General features: G+C 41.0%; 1 long non-coding RNA gene across 1 annotated transcript in view; it reads left to right on the top strand.

The window, feature by feature from the left end:
- Positions 1 to 1,966: 1,966 nt before the first annotated feature.
- LOC149917594 (uncharacterized) overlaps positions 1,967 to 14,324 on the top strand; it is a 58,615-nt gene continuing 46,257 nt past the window's right edge. Inside the window, exon 1 of the long non-coding RNA XR_016467559.1 lies at positions 1,967 to 2,126. This is a non-coding gene — a long non-coding RNA (uncharacterized LOC149917594). The remainder of the gene's footprint in view (positions 2,127 to 14,324) is intronic.

Here is a 14,324-nt window from a genome sequence, read left to right as displayed (position 1 = left end):
TGAATTAATTAATGTATTTCAATTGTCTTAGTATTAGGATTGTAATGAAGAAAAATTTGGATGTGAGGGAGGAAAGCCCATTCAAAATGCAATTGTTTCATGCAATTCACAACACTGCATTAGTGAGTCTATGAAAAGCAGTTTCTGTGGTTAAAAACAAAAGAAGATTTGAGGATGATCATGACCACGCTGGGAGTCCACCTACATTAATTTATCAGGGTGATCTTCAGAACTTGCAGTTTAAAACAATAAAAAGAAATTCAAGACATCTGTGCAAGGAAAAAGGATATGTTACATACTGCTCCTTTCTGACTTGCTAAGAGTTTGTTAATCACTATCATGTGAACAGAAAAAGCCAGATAAAAGAGGGAAATGTATCATGTTAGGCAGATACTGAACCACCATTTCTAGTACTGGATGTACATAATGTATCATGGTGAGAACCTTCCCCCAGCTTGATAAGATGTTTAAAGTTGATAGAATGAATATCTACTAACTAAACTCAGTCTGCTCAGAAGTCTCCAGGAAGCACTGTACTGCACTATATTTTGGCAAACTGTTCTATGAGGCTCAGCCCCATATTAGCATTTTAATTGCTGGCTGATTGCTTTTATGTTGCAAAACTCAGTTCACAACAGTATGTAAGTTGCAATTAGTTTTTTACTGTGTGATTAATTAGTTCCTATAAAGCATGTTGTGCTGCAACATTTGGAAGGTAATATGCTAGAAGCATTACTGCTTACATTAAAAACGTAGAATGGCATTGAAAATGTGTGAGAACACACAACACCATGTGTTGGCAGGACGTATTCTCTCAGATGAGATTTAGCTTACAGCTGAAGATAAAATTCCCATCTAAACATCTTGAACTTGTTCTGTCTGCTCCTTATGGGTTTACAGCTGTGTAGGTATGGACCAAAGTGGGTGGAGCGGACACAGGTGTGGAATTTCCTTCCTGAGGCTGCTGAGCTCAGTTTGGTTTCTGATGATTCCCCAGGAAAATATCAGAGAATCACAGAATCGTTAAGGCTGTAAAGCTGCCAGGATTATCCAATCCAATCCATCCCCTCCATGCCCACTGATCACATCCCTCAGTGCCACATCTCCACAGTTCTGGAACACATCTAAGGATGGTAACTCCACCACCTCCCTGGGCAGCCTGTGCCAATGCATTGCTACTCTTTCTGAAAGAAATTTTTCCTAATATCCAACCTGAATCTCCCCCTGTGCAGTTCAAGGCTACTAATTCTTGTCCTATCAAACATGAATCTGACATATTTAATGACTGGAGGATCACGTTTTTCTTTTGGAAATGCTGTTTTGTTCACATTGTGATAGTGAGGTGTGTAAGTTAAACTAATCAAACACACACAGAGGGAGAGGAATAAATTATCAAACGTCATTAAAACTTTCCTGCCCCTACTGTCCTGTATTCCTCAAAGAGCGTACATTACCAATGCAGGGGTAAAGCTCAGAATACTGTTCATATTTCTGACAGTGTATTGAGTTTTTCAAGACTGATAAATAAAGAGAAGTGTGTGAAGAAACACAGTTGAAAAACTTCCCCCACTGGGTGGTTTCTTATGGGATTTTCCAAGGTTTATTTCTTCTGTTTTCACAAAAACCTTGTAGATTTGAAGTCAAACTTGTGTTTCTGTTGGCTTCCAGAAGTTTTATGCAGGGACATTTTGTCCAGAAACATATTTTTGCCAACATAAACTGTTTCATTTGTAATTTCACAGGAGATTAGGGAAAATACAAACTTTCAGGACTTTAACCCAGACTGTATTATATCTCTCAATTTTCTGTCATATGCTCTACATCTGCAGGAGTCAAAGGCACCTGTAGCCATTCAGTTTGATTGGAAATTAGTGCAAGCTGTGTGCTAGCCTTCCTTTCAATCCTCCAGCTTAAACCTCTTGCTGCTCACACCAGGCTGTAATGCTACCTGTTGTCTGTGCTCTGATATGTGCTCCAGCCAGATGGTGATAACTCTGGTTTTGGAATGAAAGTTTCTTCATTTCATTTAGCTTGAATTCACACAATCTTCATTGTGTGAAGACGGAATGGCTCCTGGGAATGTGGATGCAGCAGCCAGACATGTGGTGCAGCAGGTTGGCAAACAGGTGAGATAAATGCAAAGGTTTTGTGTAAGGCATGGGAGTCAGAAACTCAGGATTTATGGCTGCTCTTGCTGCCTAGAAAGTAGAAAACCTTATGAGCTGAACGGACAGAAGAAGAGGTAACAATGAAATAGGAAGGATGGAAATCTTCCCTGCTGCTTTTTCTTGTTTTTGTAGCTTATGGTATATAGAGTCTATCTAGTCAACATCTTTGTTGAAATATATGCTGTCAATCTGCTGCCCCAGCTGTGCTTGTGAAGCATTTCTGCTTGCTGTTATGGCTGAGGGCAGCTGGATTTCCCTGAATGTGAGTTTACCTCCCTCAGATCAAGGATCGAAGCCCATCTTGAGTGGTATAAAGCACTCCATTTGACCTCAGAGGTGTACCAGTTATCTTCTGCGGCTGTATTTGGTGTATCTAAAGTCTCACCCTAGGTGTAAGAGTGTGTCAAGCAATGTCCAGAGAACCCAGGAGCAGCATTTGATTTACCTAAATCCACTCTGTGCTGGTAATGCTATCGGTGAAATAATGAGGTCTTATTACAGTTTTTCTTTTGGTGAGACGGTGGAAATACACAGCTGGGGCCAAGCAGGTAATGGCTCAGGGAAGGGAAAGTGCTGGTGTTTGTTCCATTCAGATCTCTGCCCGTATTCATTTGTTTTTTACTGTTTTCCCAGAGTGGTTTAAACTGGATAAAATGACAAGCTGCGAAGAAGGGCTATGTTACTCTAGGGTGGGAGTGTCTATGGTGTACAAGTGCTCTCATTTTATAGTGGAGGCAAATCCTTAACTTGGAGTCAGTAACATCTTTGGACATGGTGATGGAAACAGGGAATTTTTTTTTTTCCACAAAATGTTAAGAAAAGAGTTGATTTCTTTGATGAATTCACATTTAAGAAGTGGGTACTTACACTGATAATCCCTTCTTTTACCTTTTCCCAGTATATTCTTGATACTGGGGAGGATGAAGTGAGGAGATTACCAAAATTTCTCTTTAACCCAGCACAGTTTTCTGTGGTAGAACATGGCTATACTCTGTAATCTGCTATGAATTTACAGTATGCAGCTCCAGATGAGAAATTGCCTCTTAATAAGCAAGAATGAGTAGTGACTTGTGTGCTAGGATCCTCTTCATCTCTATAAACCAAGGAATGTCTACACTCACTGAATTGGCTGAATTAAGAGGCTTTTAGTTTCAGTTTAGTTTCCTCCTTCACTGACTGTTTGCAGTGCTAGCAGGATTACTAGCACAACAATGCATCATCAGTAGGGTAAAACTAACCTGTCTCACAATGGTCTAAAAAAGGCAGTGGAGGTGAACCATTTGCTTAGTTCCTTTTTTTTTCACTTTGGATGCACAAAAAGCACCAACACAGGTCTTCACAAGGGCATTTTAGGAAATATGTGACTGCACTGTGCTTCTCAGATTCTTTTTGCTTCCTTCTGTTATGGTGTGCTTTTGTGTTTTTGTTTTTGTTTTTTTTGCAAGGACTTCTGTAAGTGGAGGAAGTTGAATAGACATGGCAAAGGCATCTTGTGGGAGTCTGTGCTGCTCTTAACATACATCACTTAACATACATCAGTGGCAGTGCTGCCTCTTTCTGAAGACTTCTGATGTTGAGATAGAGGATTTCTGAAAAATTCCTGGATGCTTTGATATCCTGTAGGGGGACAGATTTCATTATGTCATGTGGGATTGTTTTTCTGATGTTAGTGACAAATGAAAAGCTTAACTGCTTTCTGTCTGAATTTTCAATCATATAACATTGCTTTCCAGAGAAGCTGTGGGTGCCCCAACCCTGGAGATGCTCAAGGTCAGGCTGGGTGGGGTCCTTGGCAGCCTGACTTGGTGGGTGGCAACCAGCCCATGGCGTGGGGTTGGAAATGGATCATCTTCAGGGTCCCTTCCAATTCAAGGCATTGTATGAGTCATCCCTAGTGTTCTGGCATAATAGAAAACTTTGGTATAATGGGTGGCCTAAATGCCATAGGGGCTAGCAGCTAACTCCTCTTCAGGAAGAGAAGGGAGCAGAGCAATCTGCGCCTTTAAAGAGGCTCTTCATGTAGCAACGTGAGATCCAAGGCAGCATAAAGCAAATGAATAAGGAAAAACCCACACTTCTCACTTTGGGGTCAGTCCAGCAACGTGCTCCAAGATGCCCAGGTGCTCCATGGTGATGGCAACTCAACTCATGGTAAGACAAAAGGTGGCAGTTGCTTTTCACACAGCATACTAGCTGACCTCAGCACTGTAGCAGATTGGTTCATGATCAATTTATTTATCTTTACATTTCTCTGGCGCTTTCTGCCTCCATTTTTGGATGAGTAAAATGTTCATGTGTTTGCAGCGTGTGGGAGCTGATGTGTCAGTGGTGCTACTCTGAGTGTTAGTTAAACACAAAATAATTTTGTGTGCTTTGCTAAGTGTAATTCATCAGAAGCTGTGCAGACTTTCCGGGTAGAGCTACACCGAACAGAATGGCATCTGCAGATAAAAAATGACAAATGACAATGTTACTCCTGCTCTGTGATTCATTGGGAAGAGCTCAGAAGAAATTATTCAGTGAAGACAGAACAGCAACTATAAAACAACAAAATCACCTCCTTTATGTGGCATTAATTTTTGTTTTTTTTTTTACTACAAGTCATCCTTGTAAAATGCTATCTTTTAAATGGTTCATGAGACACATCTCAAACACTTTTACGATTATTAGTAAATGGAATTAGAGCACCTTATGATAGTTTTATTACATTTTGCACAGCCATAATGGATTATAGGGAGGCTCATATTGCTGTAGATCAGGCTGTGCAGCCTCAGTTTCTGTCCCTAACTGAATAATTCTGGAGAGACTCATCACTCTGCTCTGAAATGATCCATTCTTGATCTCAGCTGGAGGTGGGAGCAGTGGAACTTAGCTACCTAGGTTCACAAAGAAAATCCCATTAGGTTTGTAAATGTCTGGCCTTTACAAACTGCTTTTGTTTCTTGTTTTATCCAGAAATTAGAAGGGGATCTGCTGCACCCACCTGAGCTGTTAAGAAGTTATAAGACAGGGAGAGGTTCAGCTTAGAGATTGCTGAGTGTCTGCTGTGTGGGCTTCACATGGGATCTTGCTCTCTAAGCTTCTATGATTCGCAGTGGTTCATAGAGAAATTTCAGATACATAGAGGAATTTTCAGCTCTCCTTTGATAGCAACTGGTAGCCAGCCATGACAAGACATGGTGTCCTTGATGGTGCTTAACTCCTGTGTTTAGGGGCTGTTTCTAGCCCTCCATCTGCACCTAGGCTAGTCAACACTGGCTACATGTTGTAAAAGTAGGTATGTTTAGGGCATGACTGGCCTCAGCTTGGATGTCTGTTTTGGGGTATGTTAGACTGCAACATGAGAGTCTTCATTAAGTGTATACAGACAGGATTTTGGGGTAGAAACATCTACCTTTGGTCAGATAAACCCAATCTGTTTAATTTGAAGTAGGTTTGTGGACTCCTCCAAGAGTAACACAAGAAGACAGATTTGTCCTACCTTTCTTAGAAGCCTTCAGGTGGGATGAGTTGATGTCTGGAGGTCTTTCCCACTGACTGCCGCAACTCAGTCACTCTAAAAACTGCTCTGAGCTTCTGATTTACGTCAGTATTTCTGAAAGTATTAGCAAGGAAGTATGGTTTCTTAGCCTGGTGGTGGCCCTACCCAATAGCATTGGTGGGGACTGTAAAAGCTGTCCCATGCTTTTCCCAATTCACAGAAGGACTTACACGCGTGCTAGATATGTGTTCAGCTTAAGCACAAGTGTAAGTGCTTTGCTGAATGGAAATTGGTTAAAGTACATGCTTTGGGGCTTTAGTTAATTATGTGTTGTATACTGCTTAATTGGCACTATATGGAGACAACTAATAATTTCTGATAAATTTGAACATGCACACCAGTCCTGAACTATAATTTAGCATGATAACATCACTGTCCTCAAAATCCATGGAAAAAGCAGGAAGATGTTTGGATCCTGCTTCTCTGTGAGATGGTAGCTTGTGATTGCGGTCTCTGAAGCTGTTTTTGTTTTTTTTAATCAGAGCAGTGTATTTTTCAGCTGGAACAGCTTCTTACTTGAGAGGATACAAGGCATCCCTGCACAACTGGCAGATGCTTTCTCACATAATAATGTAAAATCTTAGCCAATGGGTGTGCTTACAAAGCATATTTCTTTGGGACCCAGTTCTCTGGATTTTCTTTCTTTTTTTTTTTTAACCTTTCTTGTAGTACAGAGTTGCTGTTCTATCAGAATGCAGATACGGGTCAGTGTCCAAGCTGAATACAAGCTAAAAGAGAAAGAAAAAGAGACATTTGAGGATGGCAGGTGCTGTGATCCAAAGGCAGCGTGGGTGAGCTCTCTGAATATGAGACCTAGATGCAACTGCTGATTTGTTATGTCTAACAATGGACAGGGCTTACAACTTCTCTCCTTTGTTGCTTTCTTTCTTCCATCAGTTTTTCTGTAGGACAGATGTAACAACCTTTTTTTTTCCTGTATGCTGGTGTGATCCTAGCTGAAGAAGGGCCAAAGATTTGAAAGATGCGCTGAGAAGAAGTGCCCGCACTCAGGGCCTTGCTCATGTTTCATTTCTCCCTGTAAAGACTGGGGTGAAAGGAGAGGCTGATGACCTGAGCTGTTTTGTCTGTGGTAAAATCGCTGTTTACTTGTAAGAAACACTGAAAAACAAGTCCTGCTCCTCTAAAGGCTGTAGAAGTGATGTGTGCAATAAGAGTTGGGGTTTTTACTACTGGTACTTGTTTTGCAGCAGTCCATCCATAAAATAGTATCTTTCCTCACTCAAGTTTATAGGAAAAATAAGTAGGTAGCTCCAAAAGCAATATATTTTATTTATTGTCATGAAACCTACAGCAAAGAGCACAGCAATGCTATTTGATGAATTCTCTGCTGCTAAATACTATTTTTCAGAATAGTCACTGCCATTAGCTGACTCACACGGATGAGCTGGCCAGGATGCTCTTCATTCTGTGGTGTGACAGCTGTGAATGGCCATCCAGAACACAGCTTGTCTTTCACATCTGTGTTGCCACTGCTGAAATGCACCACCCACTGCCTCACTGTACTCAAACCACTGTTTGGTCTCCATAAACATTCATCAAATGTCAATGAATATCAATGGATGCAATTTCTCCCACATGGAGGAATTCAATCTCACCCCTCTGCTTCATAGTTGATGCCATTTTGTCAGACTGCCCCTCTGCTGCCATCTGTCATATGGCAACAAAATGTAACAGAATATTTGTGGGACTGACATCCGCTTCTGATGTCATGGGTCAACATCATAAATAAGGGGCGTTTCTTTTGGAGCAGCCCTCTTGTTTAGCTTACATAAAAAAACAACCAAAACCAAAAACTGAGGAACATTAAGTAGTGAGAGATTAGGTTTATGTGGGGATCTACATGTTGGTCAAAAATAAGGAGAAAGAAAATTCTCACTCTTGTGTGTATCCAAGTCTGATAGTGAGACTACTATTCTGTGAAATCCACAAGCACCTCTAAATTTGATGTGTTTGACCAGGTCTTTCAATATCCTGAGCAAGACTGTCCCTGCTCAGCTGTCAGAACTGGGAAGTCAGCTGGAATACATCAAACCTCCAATGATGTACATGTGCAACTGTGGTCTGCTTATGCCCTTTTTTGTGTCTTTACAATGAGTATCCTTCTTGCTCTTTGCTCAAGCTGCGTGTGGTGGCTTCTGCAGTTTTGAACTTCATGGTTCTGTACAAGAACAGTGGGATGCTAAGGTCTAATGTACTAGAAATCTAGGTCTGTACAGAGATTAAAGTACAGCCTTCACTTTAGAAACAATCATTGTTATGACCAGCCATGTTGGTATCGATGCTGACGTCTTCAGGACATGCCAAGAATGTTATGTTGGAAAAAACAGTAACAAAAACCCCGACAACACCCCATTCTTCTCTAAATATTTTGCAATGTTAAGATTTATTTCCAGCTCTTCCAGCCGAGACTGACCAGGTGAACCAACTTCTTGATGCAATCTGACACACACAGCTGAAGGAGAACTGCCTACAGACCAATTATGAACAAAAGCACCCTTGGATGCTGTAGACTTTCCCATTTTTCAAGTGTGTGTCAGAGAGTAGGGCATAGCTACAGCCCTGTGCCCTCCTAAGCTCTGCAAAGCTGCCCAGACCCCTTGTCAGAGGAAGTACTGCACCCATTAGTAGGATCACACAGGATGAATGTCAAGCATCTAAATTTAATAAAGGGTTTACTTCAAGTGAAGTAGGAGGAATATTAATTCAATGATTGTTAAGGAGCTAATGGAGAATCACAAAGCTCCTGGGAAGAGGCAGAAATGAGGAGTAGAGAGTTGTCAATTATTAACTTTTTACCATCAGATAATGAGAGTCATAGTGCAACTGATCCCCTCTATAACTTGTTCCCTGTTATACTTGACTTTGATCCATATTATGTTATGGAATCTGCTATAAAAATTAAATCACGTCACTAAGGCAAAAGAGCACTGAAGGATGCTCTCACATCTGTGGATAATGGTGCCTCACAAAGGGTGAGAGTTCAATCATCGCTTCAAGTTTGTCCCCCAGGAATTTCTGCTGTAGATTGATGATAAATCCCTTTTTCATTTCCTCAGTCCTTGTGTCCCCTTTGCAAGGGGGTGTCTCTTCTGGCACAATTCTATGAAGAAAAAAGCAAGTAAATGAGCTCCATTATGGATGTGCTCTGTTGTAATCCATCCATGTGAGATGCTCCCAGCTCCTTTCCAGTCCTGTGGCTCGATCTCCATTTGTCTCCCATCGAAAATGCCCTTGGATATCTTGGTGAGCACGTGGATGCTTCTCCTTCTTCAGTGGTTGGATGGATTGTTTTGACTTACTTTGCCTTCTTTCAAATGGACTCAACCCCTCTTAGCTGTGTGCATCTAGAGGTACCTGAGAGAACTTGGGCCCCTCTCCTCACCACATCCTATCTACCTGCTGTATTTATCAGGAGAGTTGTCTCAACAGAAAACACAAGACTCTTATTTTCAATTTGAAATTTTTGGCTGTCAGTGTATCCTGGTGTTACCTGAAAGAAGGGCTTGCATGGCTACTGCCCGCTCTGGCGCTGCATTGCTCAGACAAATGGAAAAAGCCAGAGCTATGAGGCTCTGTTTTGAGATTGCATGACTTTGATGCTGCCTTCTCTTCGCCTTCGTTCTGCTGTTATCAAAAAGCAGAGTTGGGGATTGCACTCACAGCAGATCTCAGGCTGATAACAGCCTGTTGACAGATGATGCTGGGCAGCATAGACCTTGTTTATGTTAGTGCAGCTCTGCTATCAGCTACCAATATGTTTTGGTTTCATTGTTATCAGGCTGCTACAGAGACCTTAGTGTGAGATGCAACATAAATTAAATACAAAGAGGTGTATCCAATAAGTCATTGCCTTTCCGGCTTCTAATTTGATGTGGGGAGAATACAGCTTACTAAAACAACACTTGGTATCTGGCCAAACACTAAACTTGGGTATTCTTTCTTTCTTGTTTACCATTCACATGTGGAGATGAATATTGCTTGTGTTGAGTAGTTGTTGTTACCTTAGAGATAGTTTCTTGCCCTAAAATCTTACCCTTTTATAGAAATGGGCAGAAGGTGTGTCAGCTACAAAGGGCAGAACAGCTCACAGGTGATGCCACGTCCTTTCCTTGTACGTGACTTGATTAATTCTTATTATTTACAGCATGAAGGGAGCTGTAGCACATAACTTCTAGGTAAATATTATAGCATATGACTTCATTTTTAAAGCTGGAGGCCATGACACTGCACTTATTATCAAATTCTTTGCTATTGCAGTTTGTTTTCCTGACAGTCATGGATCCCAGCACAGTTTATCTCACAAGGGTATTGATAACAGGGGAACAGTATCTCCAGAATAAGAACTTTTCTTTGGGAAGATTAATGCAAGAGCTTCCTCTTACTGCTCTTTAATTCTCTCACTGACTTGATAAGCAAATAGGAGGAGTGGATCTTGTGCATTTGAGCTTGTCATCTGCAAAGTTGTGGGGAAGTATGGGGGCAGTGAGAGCCCTTGGCTCTGGGTATGATGTAACCAGAACACACAGGTTTTATAGATAAGACAGGTTTGTATATAATGTATTCTGAATATTTTCATGATAAAATGTCTATATGAAGATGTCCTTAGCCAGTGCTTTCAGCTGACAATGTAGCATTTTAGTAACGTGTAAATCTGAAATTGGAACAAAGAATTCAATGCAGTAGTGACTTTGGTTTATAGTGAGCAGCTACTACCTTTCCTGATGACTCACAATGGTTCATTTGTATCTTGTACTCATGTACTTTTACACATGGGGCCAGCTCCTCTTCTGTTCGGTGTGCTGCTTGAAAAGGACTTCTGTTCCCCAGTTCTGTGTTCACAGAACCATGTCAGCCTATGTTCACTTGCCATATCCCTCAGTGACACATCTCTGTGTTTCTTGAACACTTCCAGGGACCGTGACCCCACCACTCCTTTTGAGACTAAAGTCTAGCAAACTACATCCAATGTTCCCCATCAGTTGTAACTGTGGGAGTCACCTCCTTGCTGCCCATAAACAGCCTGGGACTGTGGCTCCTAGTGCACCAAGTGCCCTGCACTGAGGCTCTGCCTTAATTCATCTGAAGGGAAGATGGTCACCAACTCACTGGCTATAGTTTTACCTGTAATGTTTCTCTTTGTAGCTGTTAAAGGGCAGAAACAATGCCATGAAAATACATTGCTCTATTTATTATTATTATTATTAAGGGCTGTTCAGAAGCTGGAAATTGAATTTTGTTTGCAAGCAATGCCTGCCTCTCTTGATTGTTCAACTGTCAGATGTGGGTGAGGCACAGGTCACTTGCTTGCTTCCCAGCTCCTACTTGGGAGCAGTTTGGCATCTTTTCTGCCTGACACTGTGCTATGCACAGGATGCTGAAATGAGAGTTTTATGACTGCCATCTCTTTGGGAATCCTAAGGAAATTAGATATCTGTCTCATGAGGCTCTTCCAGGGGGGAAATATATTTAATTAAAAGCACAAGGCTGGAGTGATGCCATTCTTTTTCCATGTGATAACAAACAGATTGGTTTGCTTTTGTTCCTCCACTTCTGCTGCGTGTATTGTGAATTCATACTCATGCAGATGGTGATCACAAGCAGAGAGAGTGGTTGGTCCACGATGCTATAGGCAACATTTACACCAGTTCACATGTGCCTGTTTAAACACCAAATAAAAGCAGAATATGTCTATGTGTGGATTTATATAAGCATCACTGAGAACACTTTTTTTTCTGCATCCATCAGTACTACTACATTTATGGTTGTTTGTTAGCTGGTGGCCTCAATAAGTTAAATTTGGCAATTTGGCTGCCTATCCATTAGGAAAGACAGCTCAGAGGATCTGATGCTGAGTCTCTCTACAGCTGTGTATTGCAATAGATTTTACTTACGGCCAGATTTTTCTGGTGCAAGTAATGCATTTTGCCCTTAGCTTGTATCTCTGCACCCCAGCTGGGAATGGATTTGGAATGCAGTTGATGTAGCAATAGAAACATATTTCCTCTGGAGGAAATCTATTTTGCCTGTGCCGCAGTCCAAACAAATGCATTGGAAGTCATTTGGGGATTCATTTCCAAAACTCACTGCTGCTTTGAAACAAAAACCACCCTAATGTAGACACAAGTGAGTGTGAATTAGAAGTGATAGGGATTTTTCTCCCATATGGCTGCTCTCACTCTCTCCTTGTGCTTGCAAACAGGAAAATGTCAATTCAGAAAGGCTTCTGTGAGGTAGCACATAGAGATGGGATGGGAGGCAAGATGTAGAGCCTTTCTCTGGTGTCATGCTATTCTGTGGGAATGGCATGAAACTGTGACAGGGAAGGTTCAGGTTGGGTATCAGGAAAAGATTCTTCAATAGAGAATGATGGGCGTGGAACAGGCTCCCCAGGGTATTGGTTGTGGCATTGAGCTTGCCAGAATGCAAGGAGCATTTGGATATATGGTATGATTTTCGGGTGATTCTGTGTGGAGACAGGAGTTGGTCTCAGTAATCCTAATGGACCTCTTGCTGCTGGTGATATTCTATGAATCTTCCTCTGAGACTGGCTGAGTGAGCTGTAGTCAGAGCTGGGGAACAATGAAAGTTTGTGGGGTTCTTTGGCTGCAGCTCACAATGAGATGGCCCTGGGTATCAGCATGAGGACTCCCACTAAAAATTGCTGGACTGTGCTAGAAGATGTATTTTGGACCATACTTTGCAATCTCTTTTTCTCTCTTTCCTTTTAATTCACAGTGATTTGAGCTTTTCATTCAAAGTTTGAAATTATCCTAAGCGAACACTTTGAGCACAATTTTCTGGTATAAGGCTGTTATTACACACTTCTGATCAGCCCTGTTGAGTGCTGAATTTGTAAGGTTTCCTCTTGGCACAGTAATGAAGACTTTATGAAGAAAATGTCTTATAACAAGACTCAGTGGTTGGTTATTTGGGAGGGAAAAAGAAGGCAAACAGTTGCAGTTAGAAATAAAATCACACCATGATGCCTTTTAATTCCATATTAATATATAATTGAGTAATAAAGTAGTAGTCTAATGTTTTTCATAATGCAGCTTTACATAGCCATTACTTAGCCTGTAAAGTTACCTGCTTTCTTAATCTCATTATAGTATAAAATTGGAATTTCATTATTTGAATGAAATACTCTTTCTGCTGTCTTTTGTCTGAGTCTGCTAGGCTGTACTGAAAACCCTCAGGACAATTTCTTAGGAGCAAAAAAATGTTAATTATCTTTCAGTGTAAGGACCGTACAAGACTAATTGACATCTTTCAGTGATGTGGATGATGATTAAAAAAAAAAACACCCACAACTCTGAACTTTTTTTTAAAGAGGAAGAGTGAGCTTAGTTTTAATTCAGACAGAATCACTAGGACAATACAGCAAGCAACCAGAGATTATAGTGTTATGTTCGTGTCACAGATATTCTGGTTTTCAGGAATCTGTAATCTCCTTATAAGCCTGGGAAGAAAATTACTCACCATCATATTTTGAATGAAAATGAAACAGGTTTCATGATAGTGATCTTTTGGCAAAGCTTCTCTGTCACCTGTAGATCTGTCTCGTTCCTATTTCTAATAGAACAATCATTCTGGATTTAGTAATATACAAAACATAGAAATAAGCACAAACATATAATTAAGTTGTGACAATTCACAGAGAAAAAAAAATGAGTTATTTGTTTGAGAGGGGTATTAGCACAGCCACTGCAACTGCTTCAAGTGCTCTACATACAGATTGATTTTGGCTTTGGCAAGAAAATTAAATTAAATCCATAAAATGGAGCCCATCAAATAAGTAGGGGCTCTTTCATTGTCTGTACATTGGGTTTTCTACAGATGCTCTGGCTCAATGCAATGTTTTCAAAATCTTGGAAGATTTTTCCCGTTTTTTGAGCTGTACCTTACAGAGAAAAAATAGAACTATTATACGGATAGTTAATTTGTGGACCTAGCATGCCATAAACACTGCGTTTAAAAGCTAGGGTAGATTCAATTTTTAACGGGAATGGAAGTTACTCAAAAACCCTGCTGAAAAGTGAGGTTACTTTTGCTAATGCACATCCAGTCAAGCATCCTATTCAAGACAGAGAGTTTGGGAGGGGCCTTGAGCTCAGGGAGCCTGATCTGATCTGCACTCTGAAAAGCAGACTGTGACCTTTTTGGGAAAAATGGGTTTTTGGTTGCCAGATCATTGTCATGGAGAGAAAGTCAGGTCTGGGACAGAAGCTTCACTTTAGACAGTGTTCGAGAAAACATTTCCTAGATACATTCTAGAATTATGAAGGTTGTAAAAGATCACTAAGATGACCAAGTCCAACTACCAACTCATCCCACCATGCCCACTGATTACATCCCTCAGTGCCAAATCTCCACAGTTCTGGAACACTTCCAGGGATGGTGACTGCACCACCTCCCTGGGCAGCCTGTGCCACTGCAGCATCACTTTCTGAGAAGAATTTTTTCCTAATATCCAGCCTGAACCTCCCCTCGTATTACTGTTACCTGGGAGAATAGGCTAACATCCACCTCGCCACAACCTCCTTTCATGGAGTTGGAGAGTGTACTAAGGTTTCCTGGACCTCTTCTTCTCCACA

Source organism: Phasianus colchicus, chromosome 6 (genome assembly GCF_987193195.1).
Source record: "Phasianus colchicus chromosome 6, bPhaCol1.hap1.1, whole genome shotgun sequence".
Lineage (NCBI taxonomy): Eukaryota > Metazoa > Chordata > Aves > Galliformes > Phasianidae > Phasianus > Phasianus colchicus.
This window is presented reverse-complemented; position numbering and strand designations above follow the sequence as displayed.